The following is a 16,478-nucleotide window of genomic DNA, read 5'->3' on the forward strand; positions in this document are numbered from 1 at the left end:
ACTGTCTCGCTGTCCTTGTGAGTGGGTTATCAGGGTCAGTGAAAGTACTCTTCGTCATGGGAGAACGTTATGAAGAGATTAAGCGTACGAGCAGCGCCTGATGCTCCACTCGCCACTACACATATATTGCTAAAAACGGCTATAGCATTTTACGTAACATCAACGGGCGTCGTAGGGATGTTGTAGATGTTGATTTATACGTTAAGTTTGCGCACGTGCTTGTGGAAAGGCTCTTGCCGGGTTACGTGCGGTACAGTGTTGTCAGATTGGAGAATGTAAGTTAACAGTAACTGCGAAGTTCATATGCGCAGAGAAGCCAAATTTGAGTGCAATAGAAAAATGGGTTCAATAAACAGTGACACGAGGTAGTTTCGCGGCGTAAGGTACATAAAGTATAAGGTTGCATAAAAAACGGCATATGAATAAGGTTTGTTTGCGAATGCAAGCCTAAGCGTGGCCCATTAGCATGAAGGCCACCTCAAGTGAAAGGCTGCCATGGTGTGTGTTCTGGCAAAGAAATACTTGGCACGCTTAATGCAAGGCAAAATAATGTGTCGAATTCATTATGCTTCATAAGGCCTACATATATAACCAAATTAGGGAAACTTGGTGCATGTTTGTGGTCTTCATTGAAGTTGTGCAATAATTAACCGAAGGGACTTGAGTGTCGATAACTTTTACCGCCAATAGGCACTGCACGCAAAGCGTTAGCATAATGCCTGCGACACTCCTGTCACGGCTACAGCTGGCTGTCCCACCCTGCATTTCACTAGTTATTCCTGTCTGTGTAGTATATGGAGTAATAACCAGCGACGAAAATAGCAATGGGGGTGAACGTGGGATTTTCATTTTTTTTTCAGAAAATATATTGTAGCATGTAGTGTCATTCTAATCTAGCCTAAAGGCAGGTTTAGATATTGGGGACAGCGTGAACCATGTGAGCTGATCCGTGACAGAGTTCATTAAAAAGGCAACAGGATAATTAGTGGCAGAGCAGCATACAAAAGTGACAATACAGAAAGTATGTAATCTCAGTATATCCAAACGGGAAAACGTACAACCTTAAGGTATATGACCAGAAGGTTTTCTGCACTAAAAGTATGCAACTTGTTTGTCAGGGCATTTGGCCTAATTTTTTATAAAGCCTAGTCATTTAACAGTCAACGCCCTGTTAGAAAGGAGTTACACGTAACGCTCATCTATTCAAACTTACGTGCTAGCAGATGACAAAAAAAAGTTACGCATCGCGTATCTATTTGCCTAAATTTATTACAAGGTGAAACCGATTTAGTTTTTTCTCACTCGATTATGTTCAATCCACCGCCTTGCGTCCTCCCTCCCCCTGCAAACGTTTTCAGCACCCAGCATGGTTTGCACTGCCTTTGGCACGGGAGGTACTGGAAGCTTTTGCACCTCGCATGCTTTTTCAGCCCTTTTGAAATCGGCCCAAACTTCATCAAACGTCAAACACGGTGTGGTGATGTCAGGAAGAACTAACACAACTTGGCGTCTAGTTGCATTATGACGATGCCAATGTAGGATGTCATCGCGTGATGTTCGACGCCAACGGTGGCTTCTCGCGTTTGATTAGGTGCCCAAGGCTTCCTATTTAATGACATAGAGGCACAAACGAAGAGGAAAGGCAGGGAGGTTAACCAAGCTTGGCTCAGTTGGCTACCCCACACGAGTCATTTGCTTCAGAGCTAGTGGTGACGTGCGCGCCTTCTTATTGATTCGAGGAACCGATAAGCGCACGCCAGAATGACGGATACTCTACAATGCAGATGCCGGACTCATCGAAGGTTTGTATCCAGGCGGTAAAATGTCGTGGTGTCTCAACCCAATACCGCAGAACGAAGCATGGGGCCTCCGCGCTAGCAAGCACGCTAAATGATGTGACTGAAGCCACGACGAACGCGGAATGTGTGCTCTCAGCGTCTCATCGATGATGTATGTTGTGGCCGGCCGTTCTTCGCCTATATGGTTAGTTGCAACTGTCGATGAGCATCTTGAAAGGCCAAGACATATCCTAAATGCTTTGGTTTGTGTGCTCTGTAGTGCACGGATGTTAGTCTTCCACGTGTTTGACAGGACAGGAAGGCTGTACCGGAGAAGCAAGAGAAAGATGGCTGTTTAAAGCTGCCTCATTGAGTGCATGCAGGGGCCCATGGTTTTCCGGCCTCAGGCACAAACATTCTCATTGCCAATGAGCGTTTTTCTTCAAGTATGCGACATGGGGACTCCAAGTTAGGTCGCGATTCGGGCTGACGCCTAAGAAGTTATAGCTGCCGCTATATGCAATTGATTGCCCAACGTTGCACACTCATTAGAAGGACATTATTTTGCGTGTAAATGTCACCACTGCGCATTTTCTGTGGCGATATTCAAATATTGTTGGCAAAGGTATGCCAATGTGAATGTTGCCGCCTTCTGTAGTTTTGCGCTCACCTGAGGCCGTTTCACGCCGAACTCCGAGATGCAGTTATCATCAGCCCAGAGAGATGTATTAGCCTAGGTTGAAAAGTGTCGGGCTCAACTCGGACAGTCCGGCAGCATTGCACTTTGGCATCGTTTACTAAATCTACACTTTTTTTCAGATATGCCTACGACCGATGCATCGTTGACGCAGCCTGATAGTCTGGCCCAGGCATAGCGGGGCATGTTTCCTCTGTCGACCGACGACAAAAGCAGCGCTTCACCAGGGGGCAATGGTTCATCGCTGCCAGAAAAAGATGCTGCACCAGAGCCATCGCGACAGTCCGGCAGCAGTGCACTTTGGCATCGTTTACTAAATCTATGCCTCTTTTAGGTGAGAATGTGTCTATTGTATTGAACAGATTTTAATTTCTTTGCAACTTGTGCACTGCTGCCGGACCTGCTGTTCCTGTCTAAGTCTTTGAAAGTGTACGCATTTGTGTTTACTAACCATTTCGAAGAATGCAAGCGATACCGCTAAAGCAATTAAAAACTTACGACGAGAACGGAGAAAGGAACTTGGAGATATACAAGAAGCTTTGAGCGATGTGAAAGAACTCAGAGAAGATATTCAATCTGTAATAAAAGACAATGAAGAGCTCAGAGCTCAAAATGACAGACTGCATTGCAAAATAGAGGAGGTCGAAGCTTATCAGCGCTCAAATAATCTTAATATTAAGGGTGTCCCAACCGATGTTGAACCCTTTTACGCGATTAAAAAATGTGTGGTGTTATTCAGAAACAAATAACTGCAGAGGACGCTGATAACTACGACCGAGTACCGACTGCTAGTCATGACCTAACTAACATAGAAGTCTGATTTTTGCGCAGGACAAAGAAGCTTGCCATACTAAGCAAGGTAAAGAAAGTTTGATTGACGGTAAGGATTTGGGCAGCCAGACGTATTTTGCAGTATATGTCAGTGAGCACTGACGAAACACGGGAAAAAGCTTCTTGGCTCAGCTATTCAGAGAAAGAAGGAAATGCGTTGAAAATTTGTCTTGACATCGGGGGGGGGGCGGGGGGGGGGCAAGATATTTGCTCGCAGAAACGAGTCTTCGTCTGTTATAAAGATAAGCAACGCAGATGACCTCACCAAGATGACCGTAGAAGGAGGCGGAATTGCCCCATAGTGTCTGTTTTTTGAACGTGCGTAAGCTAATAGACCTTCGTTTAAGATGAGCACCGATATAGCGACACCTACTGATGATTACCATGATAACTGTTCTGTGAATGATCTGCTTGGAGTTGCGCGTATGTGCATTAAGGCATTAAGGTTAAGCCTCCACACCACCTCTGAGGATGGAACCAAGTCGGTTCCGAAACGGCGGGTTTCTTCAAAAGTTATGGTTGGAGTCTAAATCATCTCCCAGTTTCATACCCAACAAGACAGACTTCTGTCGAATGATTACATTCAGACTGGAACTATGTGTTAGAGGAAAGGGATGCTAACTCGGCATACAAGCTATTTATTATTCAACTTATAAAATGTTATGATGAAGCTTTTTCACTGTCTTTGAAGAACGCAAAACGTCAAAAAATTAGAAAACTTTGGATAAACACTGCGTTATTTAAAAAATGCAAAGAACAACATGTACCAAGCATTCATCAATACTGCCACGTTCCATTTCCCAAGTTTTTGTTATCGTCCCAAAACACCACACGATTCTCAGCGCGAACCGCGCCTGCAGTTTTCGAGAAGGTTCTGGATTGGAGTAGATCATTTGGATAAGATCACGCCCACTGTGCGAACGGTACAGATTGTTCTGGAATCTACGCCACCGCCCGCAATAACGCTAGAACATTCGACAGCAAAAGTATAAATGCCGACGCGCTTCGCCGCTTGTGAGTTGTTGATCGAAGGCCGACGCTCCTTCGCCGCTATCAGTCCAAGACTGCTATCTGTGTGAGACTGCTGCTGTAATTGGACTTTCCGTTTACCGGGCACAGGTTCGCCCAAATAAACAGTTAAATCCCAAAACGAAGTCTCCTGTCTTCGGCCACATCACGACCCCGTGACATCTGGTGGAGGTGCTGTTTCGTTCATGTAGCGGACGCTCCCGTCAAGCCGTGAACCCAGCCCACGTCGCGGAGAAGACACCGACGCCAACCAGGAGCAGCGAACAAGCCGCCGACAGCAAGAGCTACCACCGGAGTACGGGCTTCTACAAGACAAGGCGCGGAAGACCAAGGCCATGACCGTGACTGCAGCGACAATGACAACCGCAGCGTCCCAGCCCACGATGGTCATGCATCAACCCAGGGAACCACAAATTTTCCATGGGTCATCGTTCGAAGACCCGGAGTCCTGGCTAGAAACATACGACCATGTAGCCGCCCTCAACCACTAGGACCATGAAGAAAAGCTGCGTCGTGTGTTCTTCTATTTGGAAGACACCGCCAGGACCTGGCTTGAAAATCGAGAGTCCACGCTCCGAACGTGGGATGTTTTCTGCGGCGCATTCCTGCAAACGTTCGCGAGCGTCGCTCGCAAAGAGAGGGCCGCTGCTTTATTATAGACCCGGGTTCAGCTACCAAATGAAAATGTCGCCATTTTCACAGAAGAAATGACCCGACTATTCCGTCACGCTGACCCAGACATGTCTGAGGAGAAAAAGTTCGTTTCCTCATGCGAGGGGTCAAACAGGAGCTCTTCGCGGGACTTATGAGAAACCCACCGAAAACCGTCCAAGAACTTGTAGCCGAAGCGACCACTATCGAAAAGACCCTGGACATGCGCACCAGACAGTATAATCGTCGCCTGACTGCAGACTGCGCTGCTGCTCAAACCAGTAACTCCGGAAACCTGCGTGAAACGATTCGAGCGATCGTGCGGGAAGAGCTGCGCAAGCTGTTGCCTTCGGCACAGCCTCAAGTGGATCCAATCGCCGACATTGTGCGAGAAGAAGTTCGACAATCGCTTCAAGTTCCCCACGCACCGCTGCCCGAGCCGGAAGTTATGAGCTACGCCGGTGCACTGCGCCTCAGCGCTCCTCCCCGTCCACGCCAAAACGCCGCCCCATCGCACTTCCGTCGACCGACGCCACCACCGCCACCACCCCCACGGACATCATACCGTTCACCAGCGGCCCAGCTCAGTGCACCGAGGAAGACTGACGTCTGGCGCACCCATGACCATCGCCCGCTCTGCTACCACTGCGGCGAGGCCGGACACACATACCGCCGTTGCCAGTACTGACAGATGGGACTGCGTGGCTTCGCCGTCAACGCACCGCGTCCACAGCCAGGAGAACGACCACGTGACATTGCCGACTACCTGACAAAAACTCGGTGGACACAACGAAGCCCTTCGCGTTCGCCGTCACCCAGCCGCCGCACGTCACCGCACCACCGGCAGTACTCTGGCCCAACGTGGGGCCGGTCTCCTAGCCAGTATCCGGGAAACTAAGGGCAGCAACCGATGGAGGTGCGGTTGCTGTGCGACGAACTACCGAAGATCCGACGACGACGACGACGCCGCGACGGAGCTTTCCGAACACAACGCCAAACAGGCAAAGCCCTGACGGCGAAAGCTCACTTACCGAAGGAGGCCTGACGACGCAACATGGAAGCAGCGGAACAAGCCGATGCAGCCGTAACCCGACGCCACGCGCTAACTGTAATGCGAAACGGCGAACTAGCGAACTCGACGTTCTTATCGACGGCCACAGTGTAACTGCTCTCGCCGATACTGGAGCCGACTATTCTGTCTTCAGTGGGTCGTTCGCCGCGAAGTTAAAGAAAGTTAGCACAGAGTGGAAAGGCCCGGAAATCCGCACAGCCGGAGGTCATCTCGTAACGCCTGCAGGAATCTGCACAGCGAGAGTCACCATTAACGGCCGTATTTATCCTACAGACTTCCTAGTCCTACAGCGTTGCTCAAGAGATGTCATCCTTGGCATGGACTTCTTATGCCTCCATGGTGCTGTCATCAACCTAAAAACAAAGTCGATAACGTTATCCACAGAAGAAGCACTACCGCCGCGCACGCCGTCAGGACACCATGCCTTGAATGTGCTGGAAGAACAAGTCACCATTCCGCCTCGCTCAAGCGTCATTATTTCAGTCGGTGCTCCTAAATCACCTGACTTCGAAGGCGTCGTTGAAGGCAGTCAGCATCTGTTGGTAACCCGAAATATTTGCGTCACAAGAGGAATCGCAGAGCTGCGGGGAGGCAAAGCAACGGTTAAGCTCACGAATTTCAGCAATGAGTACAAACATGTGAACAAAGGAACAACGGTCGCATACATCCAAGAAATTATCGAAGCCACCAGTGCTTTCACCCTCGCCGATTCTGCGGAACCTGCTCAGAGGAACCATGCCCCTCCCATAGCTTTCGACGTCAATCCCCTACTTCCGAACGATGAGCAAGAACAGCTCAAGGCGCTGCTCCTACAGTACGAAGATTGTTTTTCGTCGTCATAGAAAATTCGGCAGACCCCAATCACGAAACATCGCATCATAACCGAAGAAAATGCCAGACCACTCCATCAGAGTCCGTACAGGGTTTCGACGCGAGAACGTGAGGCCATGAAGAGACAAGTTGATGAAATGCTGCGGGATGACACTATCCAGCCGTCCAAGAGTCCATGGGCATCCCCCGTGGTGTTAGTGAAGAAAAAAGATGGGACCCTACGTTTCTGCGTCGATTATCGCCGCCTGAACAAAATCACATGAAAGGACGTATATCCTCTCCCACGAATAGACGACGCACTTGATCGGCTCCATAACGCCAAGCACTTTTCGTCAATGGACCTCAAGACTGGCTATTGGCCAATCGAAGCCGACGAAAGAGACCGAGAGAAGACGGCGTTTATAACACCGGACGGCCTCTTCGAGTTTAAGGTGATGCCCTTCGGCTTTTGCTCAGCGCCTGCAACTTTTCAACGCGTTATGGATACAGTACTGGCAGGATTGAAGTGGCAGACTTGCCTTGTGTACTTGGACGACGTCATCGTGTTTTCCTCGAGTTTCGACGAGCATCTTCGGCGCCTTGAAGCTGTACTTCAAGCCATCAAGACTTCCGGACTCACACTGAAGCCAGAAAAGTGCAGATTTGCGTACGAGGAGCTATTATTTCTGGGGCACGTTATCAGCAAGTCTGGAGTTCGTCCCGATCCACGGAAAACAGCCACCATCGCCGACTTCCCGCCACCTACTGACAAGAAAGCCGTGCGCCGATTTCTGGGCCTGTGCGCCTATTATAGGCGGTTCGTGAAAAACTTCGCCCGCATCGCCGATCCTCTCACAAACCTTACCAAGGCCGACGTGGAGTTCAAGTGGGAAACGCCAGAGGAACACGCTTTCCAGGAACTTAAACATCGCCTCCAGACGCCTCCGTTACTTGCCCATTTCGACGAATTCGCCGAGACAGAATTACATACTGACGCAAGCAGCGTAGGTCTTGGCGCCGTTCTTGTGCAGAGGGCTGACTGACTTGAAAGGGTTATTAGTTACGCCAGCTGATCACTATCCAAAGCAGAAGCAAATTATTTCACAACAGAAAAGGAGTGCCTCGCCATCATCTGGGCTACGTCGAAATTTCGCCCCTACCTCTACTGCAGGCCCTTCAAAGTTGTGAGCGACCACCACGCCTTGTGTTGGCTAGCCACCTTGAAGGGCCCTTCAGGTCGCCTCGCACGATGGAGCCTGAGACTTCAAGAATATGACATTATTGTCATTTACAAGTCCGGCAAAAACACTCCGATGCCGACTGTCTCTCTCGTGCGCCTGTCGACCAACCGCTACCCGACGACCCAGAGGACGACTACTTCTTGGGAACGATAACTACCAATGAGTTCGCTGAACGACAGCGGGCCAACCCGGAACTTAAAGCCCTAATAGAATACCTCGAAGGCAGGACCGCCGAAGTCCCGAAGGTATTCAAGCGCGCACTTGCGTCGTTCTTTCTTCGAAACGGTCTTCTACAAAAGAAAAACTTTTCACCGCTTCGAGCCAAGTACCTCCTTGTGGTGCCTTCAGCTCTGCGACCAGAACTCCTGCAGGCCCTGCATGACGATCCGACGGCAGGGCACCTCAGTGTTTCTCGCACGCTCGCGAGAATACAAGAAAGGTACTACTGGCCACGTCTTACCACCGACGTCACTCGTTATGTGAGGACATGCCGGGTCTGTCAGCGACGCAAGACACCGCCGACAAGGCCAGCGGGACTTCTGCAGCCAATTGATTCACCTTGCCGACCTTTTCAGCAGATTGGTATGGACCTACTGGGGCCGTTCCCGACGTCGGCTTTCGGAAACAAGTGGATCGTGGTAGCTACCGACTACCTCACCCGCTACGCCGAGACAAAAGCCCTGTCAAAAGGCGGTGCATCCGAGGTAGCTAAGTTCTTCGTCGAAAATTGTGTCCTACGTCACGGCGCCCCGGAAGTCCTTATCACCGACAGAGGAACGGCATTCATTGCCGACTTAACTCAAGCGATCTTGGCATACAGCCAAACAAACCACCGCCAGACGACAGCGTACCACCCACAGACCAATGGCCTCACCGAGCGGCTTAACAAGATGATCGCCGACATGCTGTCAATGTACGTCTATGTCGGACACAAGACGTGGGACACCATTCTTCCGTATGTGACCTTTGCATACAACACGGCGGTGCAGCAGACGACGCAGATATCTCCATACAAATTGGTTTACGCAAGGAGCCGGGCGACGACGCTCGATGCCATGTTACCCAACGTCACCGACGAAGAAAACCTCGATGTGAGCGAGTACCTTCAACGCGCCGATGAAGCCCGACTACTTGCGCGTCTCCGTATCAAGAATCAACAGACGACCGACAGCCACCGTTACAACCTTCGACGAAGCTTCGTGGAATACCAGCCCGGTGAACGTGTTTGGGTGTGGGCGCCAATACGCCGCCATGGACTAAGTGAAAAGCTTCTGCGACGGTACTTCGGACCGTACAGGGTGGTTCGACGTCTCGGCCCACTTGATCACGAGGTTGTCCCCGACGGCATCATGAACTCTAAACGACGCCGATCGCGACCTGAAGTCGTCCATGTCGCGCACCTCAAGCCGTTTCATGCGCGTTAACAAATTGAAACAGTGTTTTTTTGTAATATTGTTGTATCGTATTTTATTCAATGTACTTTCTTGCATTATTATTGTACCTTCATATTCAGTTAAAGCATCGGGACGATGCCTGTTTTCAGAGGGGGGCAATGCCACGTTCAATTTCCCAAGTTATTGTTATCGTCCCAAAACACCACACAATTCTCAGCGCGAACCGCGCCTGCAGTTTTCGAGAAGGTTCCGGACTGTAGTAGATCATTTCGATAAGATCACGCCCACTGTTCGAACGGTACAGATTGTTCTGGAACCTACGCCACCGCCAGCGATAACGCTAGAACATTCGACAGCAAGTGTATAAATGCCGACGCGCTTTGCCGCTTGTGAGTTGTTGATCGAAGGCCGACGCTCCGTTCTCCGCTATCAGTCCGAGACTGCTGTCTGTGTGAGACTGCTGCTGTAATTGGACTTTCCGTTTACCAGACACAGGTTCGCCCAAATAAACAGTTAAATCCCGACACGAAGTCTCCTGTCTTCGGCCACGTCACGATCCCGTGACATTGCAAATTACTCAGTGAGTTCGGAAAATTCAGAAACCAGCTAAATTGTGAACTGAGGCACGCTAAACTCAAGTATTATGAGAACATATTTAGTAGAATAAGTGATAATTTTACCAAAATTTGGATTGAGGTTTGAAATCTTTCTGGTTGAATAAAAAAGATCACATTCCAAGGCTTCAGGCAAACTCCAGTGTTATTGGTAACAGAGATGTGGCAACAGCATTGAATGAATACTTCATAAAAGGTAGTCATTTCGATGAAGTGGTGCATGATGAGGTTTCACAACTGCCCGTAAATGTCCGCAGCTTATCTAACTCCATAGTCCTGCACATTAACTCATGTCATGAAACCGAAGAACTAATAACAAAGCTTAAAAACAATTGTACAGCAGGTTATGATGACATTAAACCTATACCAATAAAATACGTCGCCGATGTTCTATCTCCTGCGTTGACGCATATTATTAATTAACCTTTTGTTACCGGCCTGTTTATTGATGAATTAAATATAGCTCGCGTGTACCCTGTTTTCAAGTGTGGCAATGACCAAGAAATTGCAAATTACCGACCCATATCAGCACTAGCGATTCTGTCAAAAGTTTTTGAGAGTGCTATTACTATTAAATTACAAAATTTTTTTGCGAAGTACAATGTCATAAGTGATGCCCAATTTGGCTTTCAAAACTGTATATCTACTGAGCTTGCATTATTTATTATAAAAAATGAGATACTAAGCAATTTTAGAAAAAAACTGTATGCGCTTGCACTTTTTGTTGATTTTTCGTAAAGCGTTCGACACCGTCTACCATAGTGTGCGTGATGTTGCTAATAAAATGCTGCGTAATTACTTAACAGAGCACTATCAGTATGTTGCTATCAATCAAGAGATATCTCCGCGCGCCAATAGTAACAACAGTGTGCCACAATAATCGATACTTATCTATCTCTTGTTTATTGTTTATGTTAACGTCTTATGTGATATTATAGGTTCTCCTAAATTAAGCATATATGTTTACGACACCAATATTTTCTTCGCTGGTCACTCAAACCCTGAACTTCATCGTACTGTGAACACATACTTAAATAAGTTGTCTTGCTGACTTAAACTAAACAAGTTGCGGCTAAATGCGAGTAAAACAAAATTTGTGTTGTTTGCGCCTATCAAAAAAGTCACGAAACATAGGTATAAACGTCTCCTGAAGGCCAGCCTTTAGAGCAAGTATGGGCACCAAAATTCTTAGGCGTGTGGCTCCAGGAAGATTTTTCTTAGAATGAACACATAAATAAACTAGTAGCAGACCTAAGTAGAAGCGCTGGATGTATGTACAGACTATTTCCATTATTACCCCTTTGGCTAGAGAAAGCGTTATATTATACACTGCTCTACTCCAGGCTAAGGTATTGTGTCTTTTGTTGGGGAACAACGACGGCACAGAACTATAAGACGTTACTCACGTTACAGAAAAAAACACTACGACTAAGCGAAGGATACTATGGTCACTCCTAAAATTTTAGCATGCATCCGTTATTTTACAAATATTTCTTATTACAAGTCAACCAAATATATTACTACAAGTTATTTTTGTACACAAAAAATAACAAACCATATTCCATGTGTGATCCTTCTCGGTGTGTTGAGTAGTGTCTCTGTACACCTGGCAAGGGGATATCGAGAAATAGGGCCATCTATGGTCAGCAACATACTAACAACCAAATACCCCGTCTCCTCAACAAACACGAAAATGTTGTTACCTAAAATAAAAAAAATTAAAAATACAATAAAGCAACTTCTCCTTCATAATTGCACTGAATATGTTTAATATAATACTTCAATTAGTTGTTACTTTACGTGCACTAATTGTACACTGTATAGTTTCAATGCTGTTGTTTGCTTTCGAAATGTATATGTCCGCAAATGTGTTTTTCATCTCACCTATTCTACATTTTGCGATAATGATGTTTTTCTCTAATGGTATTTTGTCTTTTCTTATGCATATTGTTCTGTTCTTTTTCAGATCGTAGCGTTTATTTGTCTGATTATAATTTGCTGACTGTTAGTCTTTGTGTAAAAATTTCTTTTTTATCTGCGTCTAGGTTGTGTACCAGACTGTATTTCGGAGCGAAAGCCTCCGTCAGGCTTTCTGCCTTTTGATATTGCTTCGTGTTTTTTTATGTGCAGGAAAAAGAAATAAACCTCATACCTGAACCTCAAACTTGTGAAAGCCTGTCAGTAAGCGTTGATGCTTTGAACGCGAGATCACAGCTTTTCAGATATTCTCAAAATTGGCACAACTACGTCCAGGAAGCATGTTCAGTAGTGGAAACTGCTCATCATTCGGTGCTGCTTGCCTGAAAATGGCAAAAAATTTGCTACAAATGGGTTTCACTTTTCTATTCATCTTCATGCAGAGCGAAGTATACATGAACGGAAAACAAGTTTGAAGGCATCTGGTGGGGTGCGCATAGTAAGCTATCATGTTTTGAACGCACTGTCAGGGCAAGTAATTGTAGAACTGATATGGATAACTATGCTAAAAAAACGCGCACCCACATTCTTATAAAATAAACCAGCTTTATCCCAACACACTTTGCATCAATATGGTCATAGCAATGACGAGCTACTATCCACTTCTGAAGGTCAAGAGATAATTGAATGAAAACAAAAAAGGGTGCGTCATACATTTGGTGCCCACATCTTCGTCGACTGGTAGGAATTTACGGCAAGGCTGACTGCTCCATATTTCGAAAGCAGCTGGCATATTGATAATTGCTGAAAAAACAAGGACTCTCGGTAAGATGTTTTTTTATTGTTTTGAGGGAGAAATAATGCCATACGTATCTGCCAGTGACGAGGACAAAGAAGCAGCGCAAACACGCCCCAGAACAAAAGTGAAGACTACGCGGCTGCACGTTTGCAGAGTCTAATAAAGCCCATTCGTTTTTAGTCCTCCGTATGATAGTTGACCACGCGTCGTCACAATACTCCGTGCCATCAGATGCCGCGTCGTCATGGTGGGATCACTGAGACTCACACTCACCAAAACTTTCATCAGCTGGTTTCTGTATCAATCAAACTAACTAAAGATTTTAACAACCGGACTCAGTCAAACTCAAATTCACCAATCTGTTATTCGCACGAACTCACTCACACACAGAACGATGGGTCAATCTGAGCTTGAGCGGTTTTTATAGAGTCAACTCATGAATCAGTTTGCCATTCTTATGTAAGTGATAGACTTAGTTCTGGATTTACTAGTAGTTAGTCCACTGTGATGAAATTTTTATGCGGTATAAATAAAGGCTTTCACATATTTTCCGGTATTTGTGACGACTGAGCCAGAGGAGTTGCTTGAGACCACCGTAAGCGGCAAACGTCATTGGTTATAAAGCCACAAGAAATAAAATATGTTTATTTAAATACCTGGAAACTATGCACATGCAACGACAATGTTACCTTACTATGGTAGTGTAAATTCTTCGTGCCATAGAAAAGTAGTGCGAATATCTCCACTTTGAATTTTCAAGGAGCTATATCAGCCAACTCCACGCCAGCAGGTACACTAATACATCGCATTCAAAGGTCGCTATAAGGGTATAGTGTGGTGAAACAATGCCTTCATGTATTCGCCTACTGGTACCTAAGACTTAATGTAAACATGCACTATTTGCCGCTATTTGTTTTGATAGGTTAAAACACGGAAAAAGCTGCGCGTTCTGTCAAAAAATAAGATAATTGCTTAGTATTTACCTTCCTGTATTCTCGAAACTAAAAGTTTTATGTAAATTAGATGGGCCTATTTCAAACGGTGATCAAACAGCCTTTGAAGTTGTGCCTAAAACGAACGTACAAAGCCTACGTAGAGTAAATCTCATGTGCACGACGCACATATTTATAAACACCAAGTGCTAATAAATATCTACTTTGCCCAGCTATTCGGATACTTAGTATTACAACTCTCGGTTAGTCACAGCCAAGATACATGCTCTGGCCATTTCAGTGCCAACTGAAACCGACCTTTTGGCATCGATACGACAGTTGAGTCGGCCGTCCTTCAATCGCTTGTTTTGATGCGGTGTAAGAAAGGGGACTTCCCTGACAGATCGCTTCAATTAGAAGGGCGTGAACGCGAAGGACGCGTCGGCACGTGGCTGGGAAGAGCTGTATATAAGCGGGCGCGTTCACCGTCAGGGAACACACAACCACCTTTGAAGCCAGCGCACAAAGAACTGGAGGTGGGTACTTTGATTGTTGTGGTTTGAGTGCCCATGACGCGGTATATTTTCCAAATTATCCCAGAATGCGCATCACATGTCTAGCTCTCGATGGTGGTACTAGGCCTACGCTTTCTTGCGTAGTTTGTTCATTTAAGGTAAATTAATTGAGCGACAATGGTAAGCGTTGAAAGTTAAAGCTTGTGTAAAAGTTATTCTGCTTTGAAAAACATGAACAGCTTACATCGTTCAATATTGTTAAAGTTTTGGTTTTCTGGTCATTTTGTTAAATTTTATATTGGACCCATAACGTACTATCACAGCTCTATAAAATTGAATCATGTTTCTTTCTTTCTCGCCATCGTGCGCATATTACAGGAGTGATGTGAACATAATGGAAAATTGTGATTTCGTGCAACTGATCCCATTGAATGTTGATGTGGATATTTACTGTACAATTATGAAGTTATGCTGTCAATCTAACAAACTTCAAATTGCTAAGACATTTAACGTAATAAAGGCACGCCGCTTACTGAACACTTCAGAGATGTTTTTGGTATGGTAAATATGGGCACCATCCCGAATCAGCCTACACGTGTTTAAAGGTACATAGTTCTGTGACAATTGAATGAAGTGCATAAAATTTAAAGGACCGAAAGTTTAGCTAGCGCATGCATAACACAACATCATTGTTGACTACATTTGTCTATGTCTGCCTGATTAAACCCCACCTATTGGGTAATCAATCTTCGCAAGATGCCTGACACTTTATATATGTGATGTGATATATGGATTCATGTCGTTAAGATTACATAATGCAAGCGGCATAGAATGTAAGCAACATTGCCAGCGAATTTTTCAACGGCATTTTTGTCTAACTGTGTAAGCCTCTGCACATGAAGCCTATAACACTGCACAATGAAAATATTCTAAATACAGCGGACTTGCAAGGATACCGTCTTTACAGCAATTTGATTTGAAGTTCTTTATCAATACGAATGAAGTTGATGAAAATATTTATAATGTAAATTACCACTGCCTACAATTTTGCGCATTCTTTTGCACTTCTGTGGAGAACATTCCTCAACTGTCATTGTTTTTAGCCTCACCCCGTGGCCGTCGTAGGTGACTTGATTTATATGTACTTACGTCAAGGTTCAGTTGATGCCTCATGCTTGCGATGTTTATCTCCAGCCGACCACAGTCATGATTGCCGTGAGCAGCAAGTCCTTCCTTCTCGCCCTCCTGGTGCTCGCTGTCGTCTGCAGCATGGCAGCCGCCCAGTACGGCTTCGGACGTGGAGGCTTCGGAAGGGGCTACGGTGGCTACGGAGGAGGCTTCGGCCGTGGATACGGTGGAGGTTTCGGCCGCGGCTATGGCGGGTATGGCCGCGGATATGGAGGCTACGGCCGCGGATTCTACGGCTAAATGCAAACTTCGATTGTATGAATGACTACCGTGAAGTCTACTCAGAAGATCAATAATTGTGCCAATGTGATTGAAAATGCTGTCTAGAACAATAAACTATTTATTTATGATAAGCAGTTTGTTTTGATTAACCACCTTGCATCAACTGACTTGGTTATGCTAACATCGCTCTGGGGCTGTGTTGTTTTTATCTCATTATATTCGCCTATGTCGCGCTGCATACGTCGAAATGCGCTGGTAGGTCTCTTGTATGGCAGTAGTCAATGTCGAGTAGTTTTTTTTCGTACTTATGGGCACGAGAAATGTCACGGAGCTCACTTGTGTTGCGGTAATGAGTCTAACAAGTTCACCGACGGTTGCTGTGCTGCCCTGTGTGATTTTAGAGCACAGATGTTACCTTTTGTGATTTTACAATCAGTTAAGCTATGACTGCCTCGTTGACAGCGATACTGCGGAAGGCAACGTGTTGTGTTTTCCCCAGCAGCCACCGCAGACAACCGCTTTACTTCTACATATAAGATTGGTGCGTGTTCTCGCAAATACATCGAAGAACCTTGAAACAGATTTGACGATTTTTACGAAGACATTGGGCCGGACGACTAAGTCCCAACGGTCATTTAGAGACCGAGTTGAGCTTTCTGCGTGTAGTTTCTGCCAATGCTTTAGAGCTGCAAAATGGTGTAGATCGCTGCAGCTAGCAGCGACTCTGCAAAACCAGTTTTCATCCACCCATTCACAGAGCAATATTCTCTGCCCCATTTACGTCATCG

Source organism: Rhipicephalus microplus, chromosome 2 (genome assembly GCF_043290135.1).
Source record: "Rhipicephalus microplus isolate Deutch F79 chromosome 2, USDA_Rmic, whole genome shotgun sequence".
In the NCBI taxonomy this organism is placed as follows: Eukaryota; Metazoa; Arthropoda; class Arachnida; order Ixodida; family Ixodidae; genus Rhipicephalus; species Rhipicephalus microplus.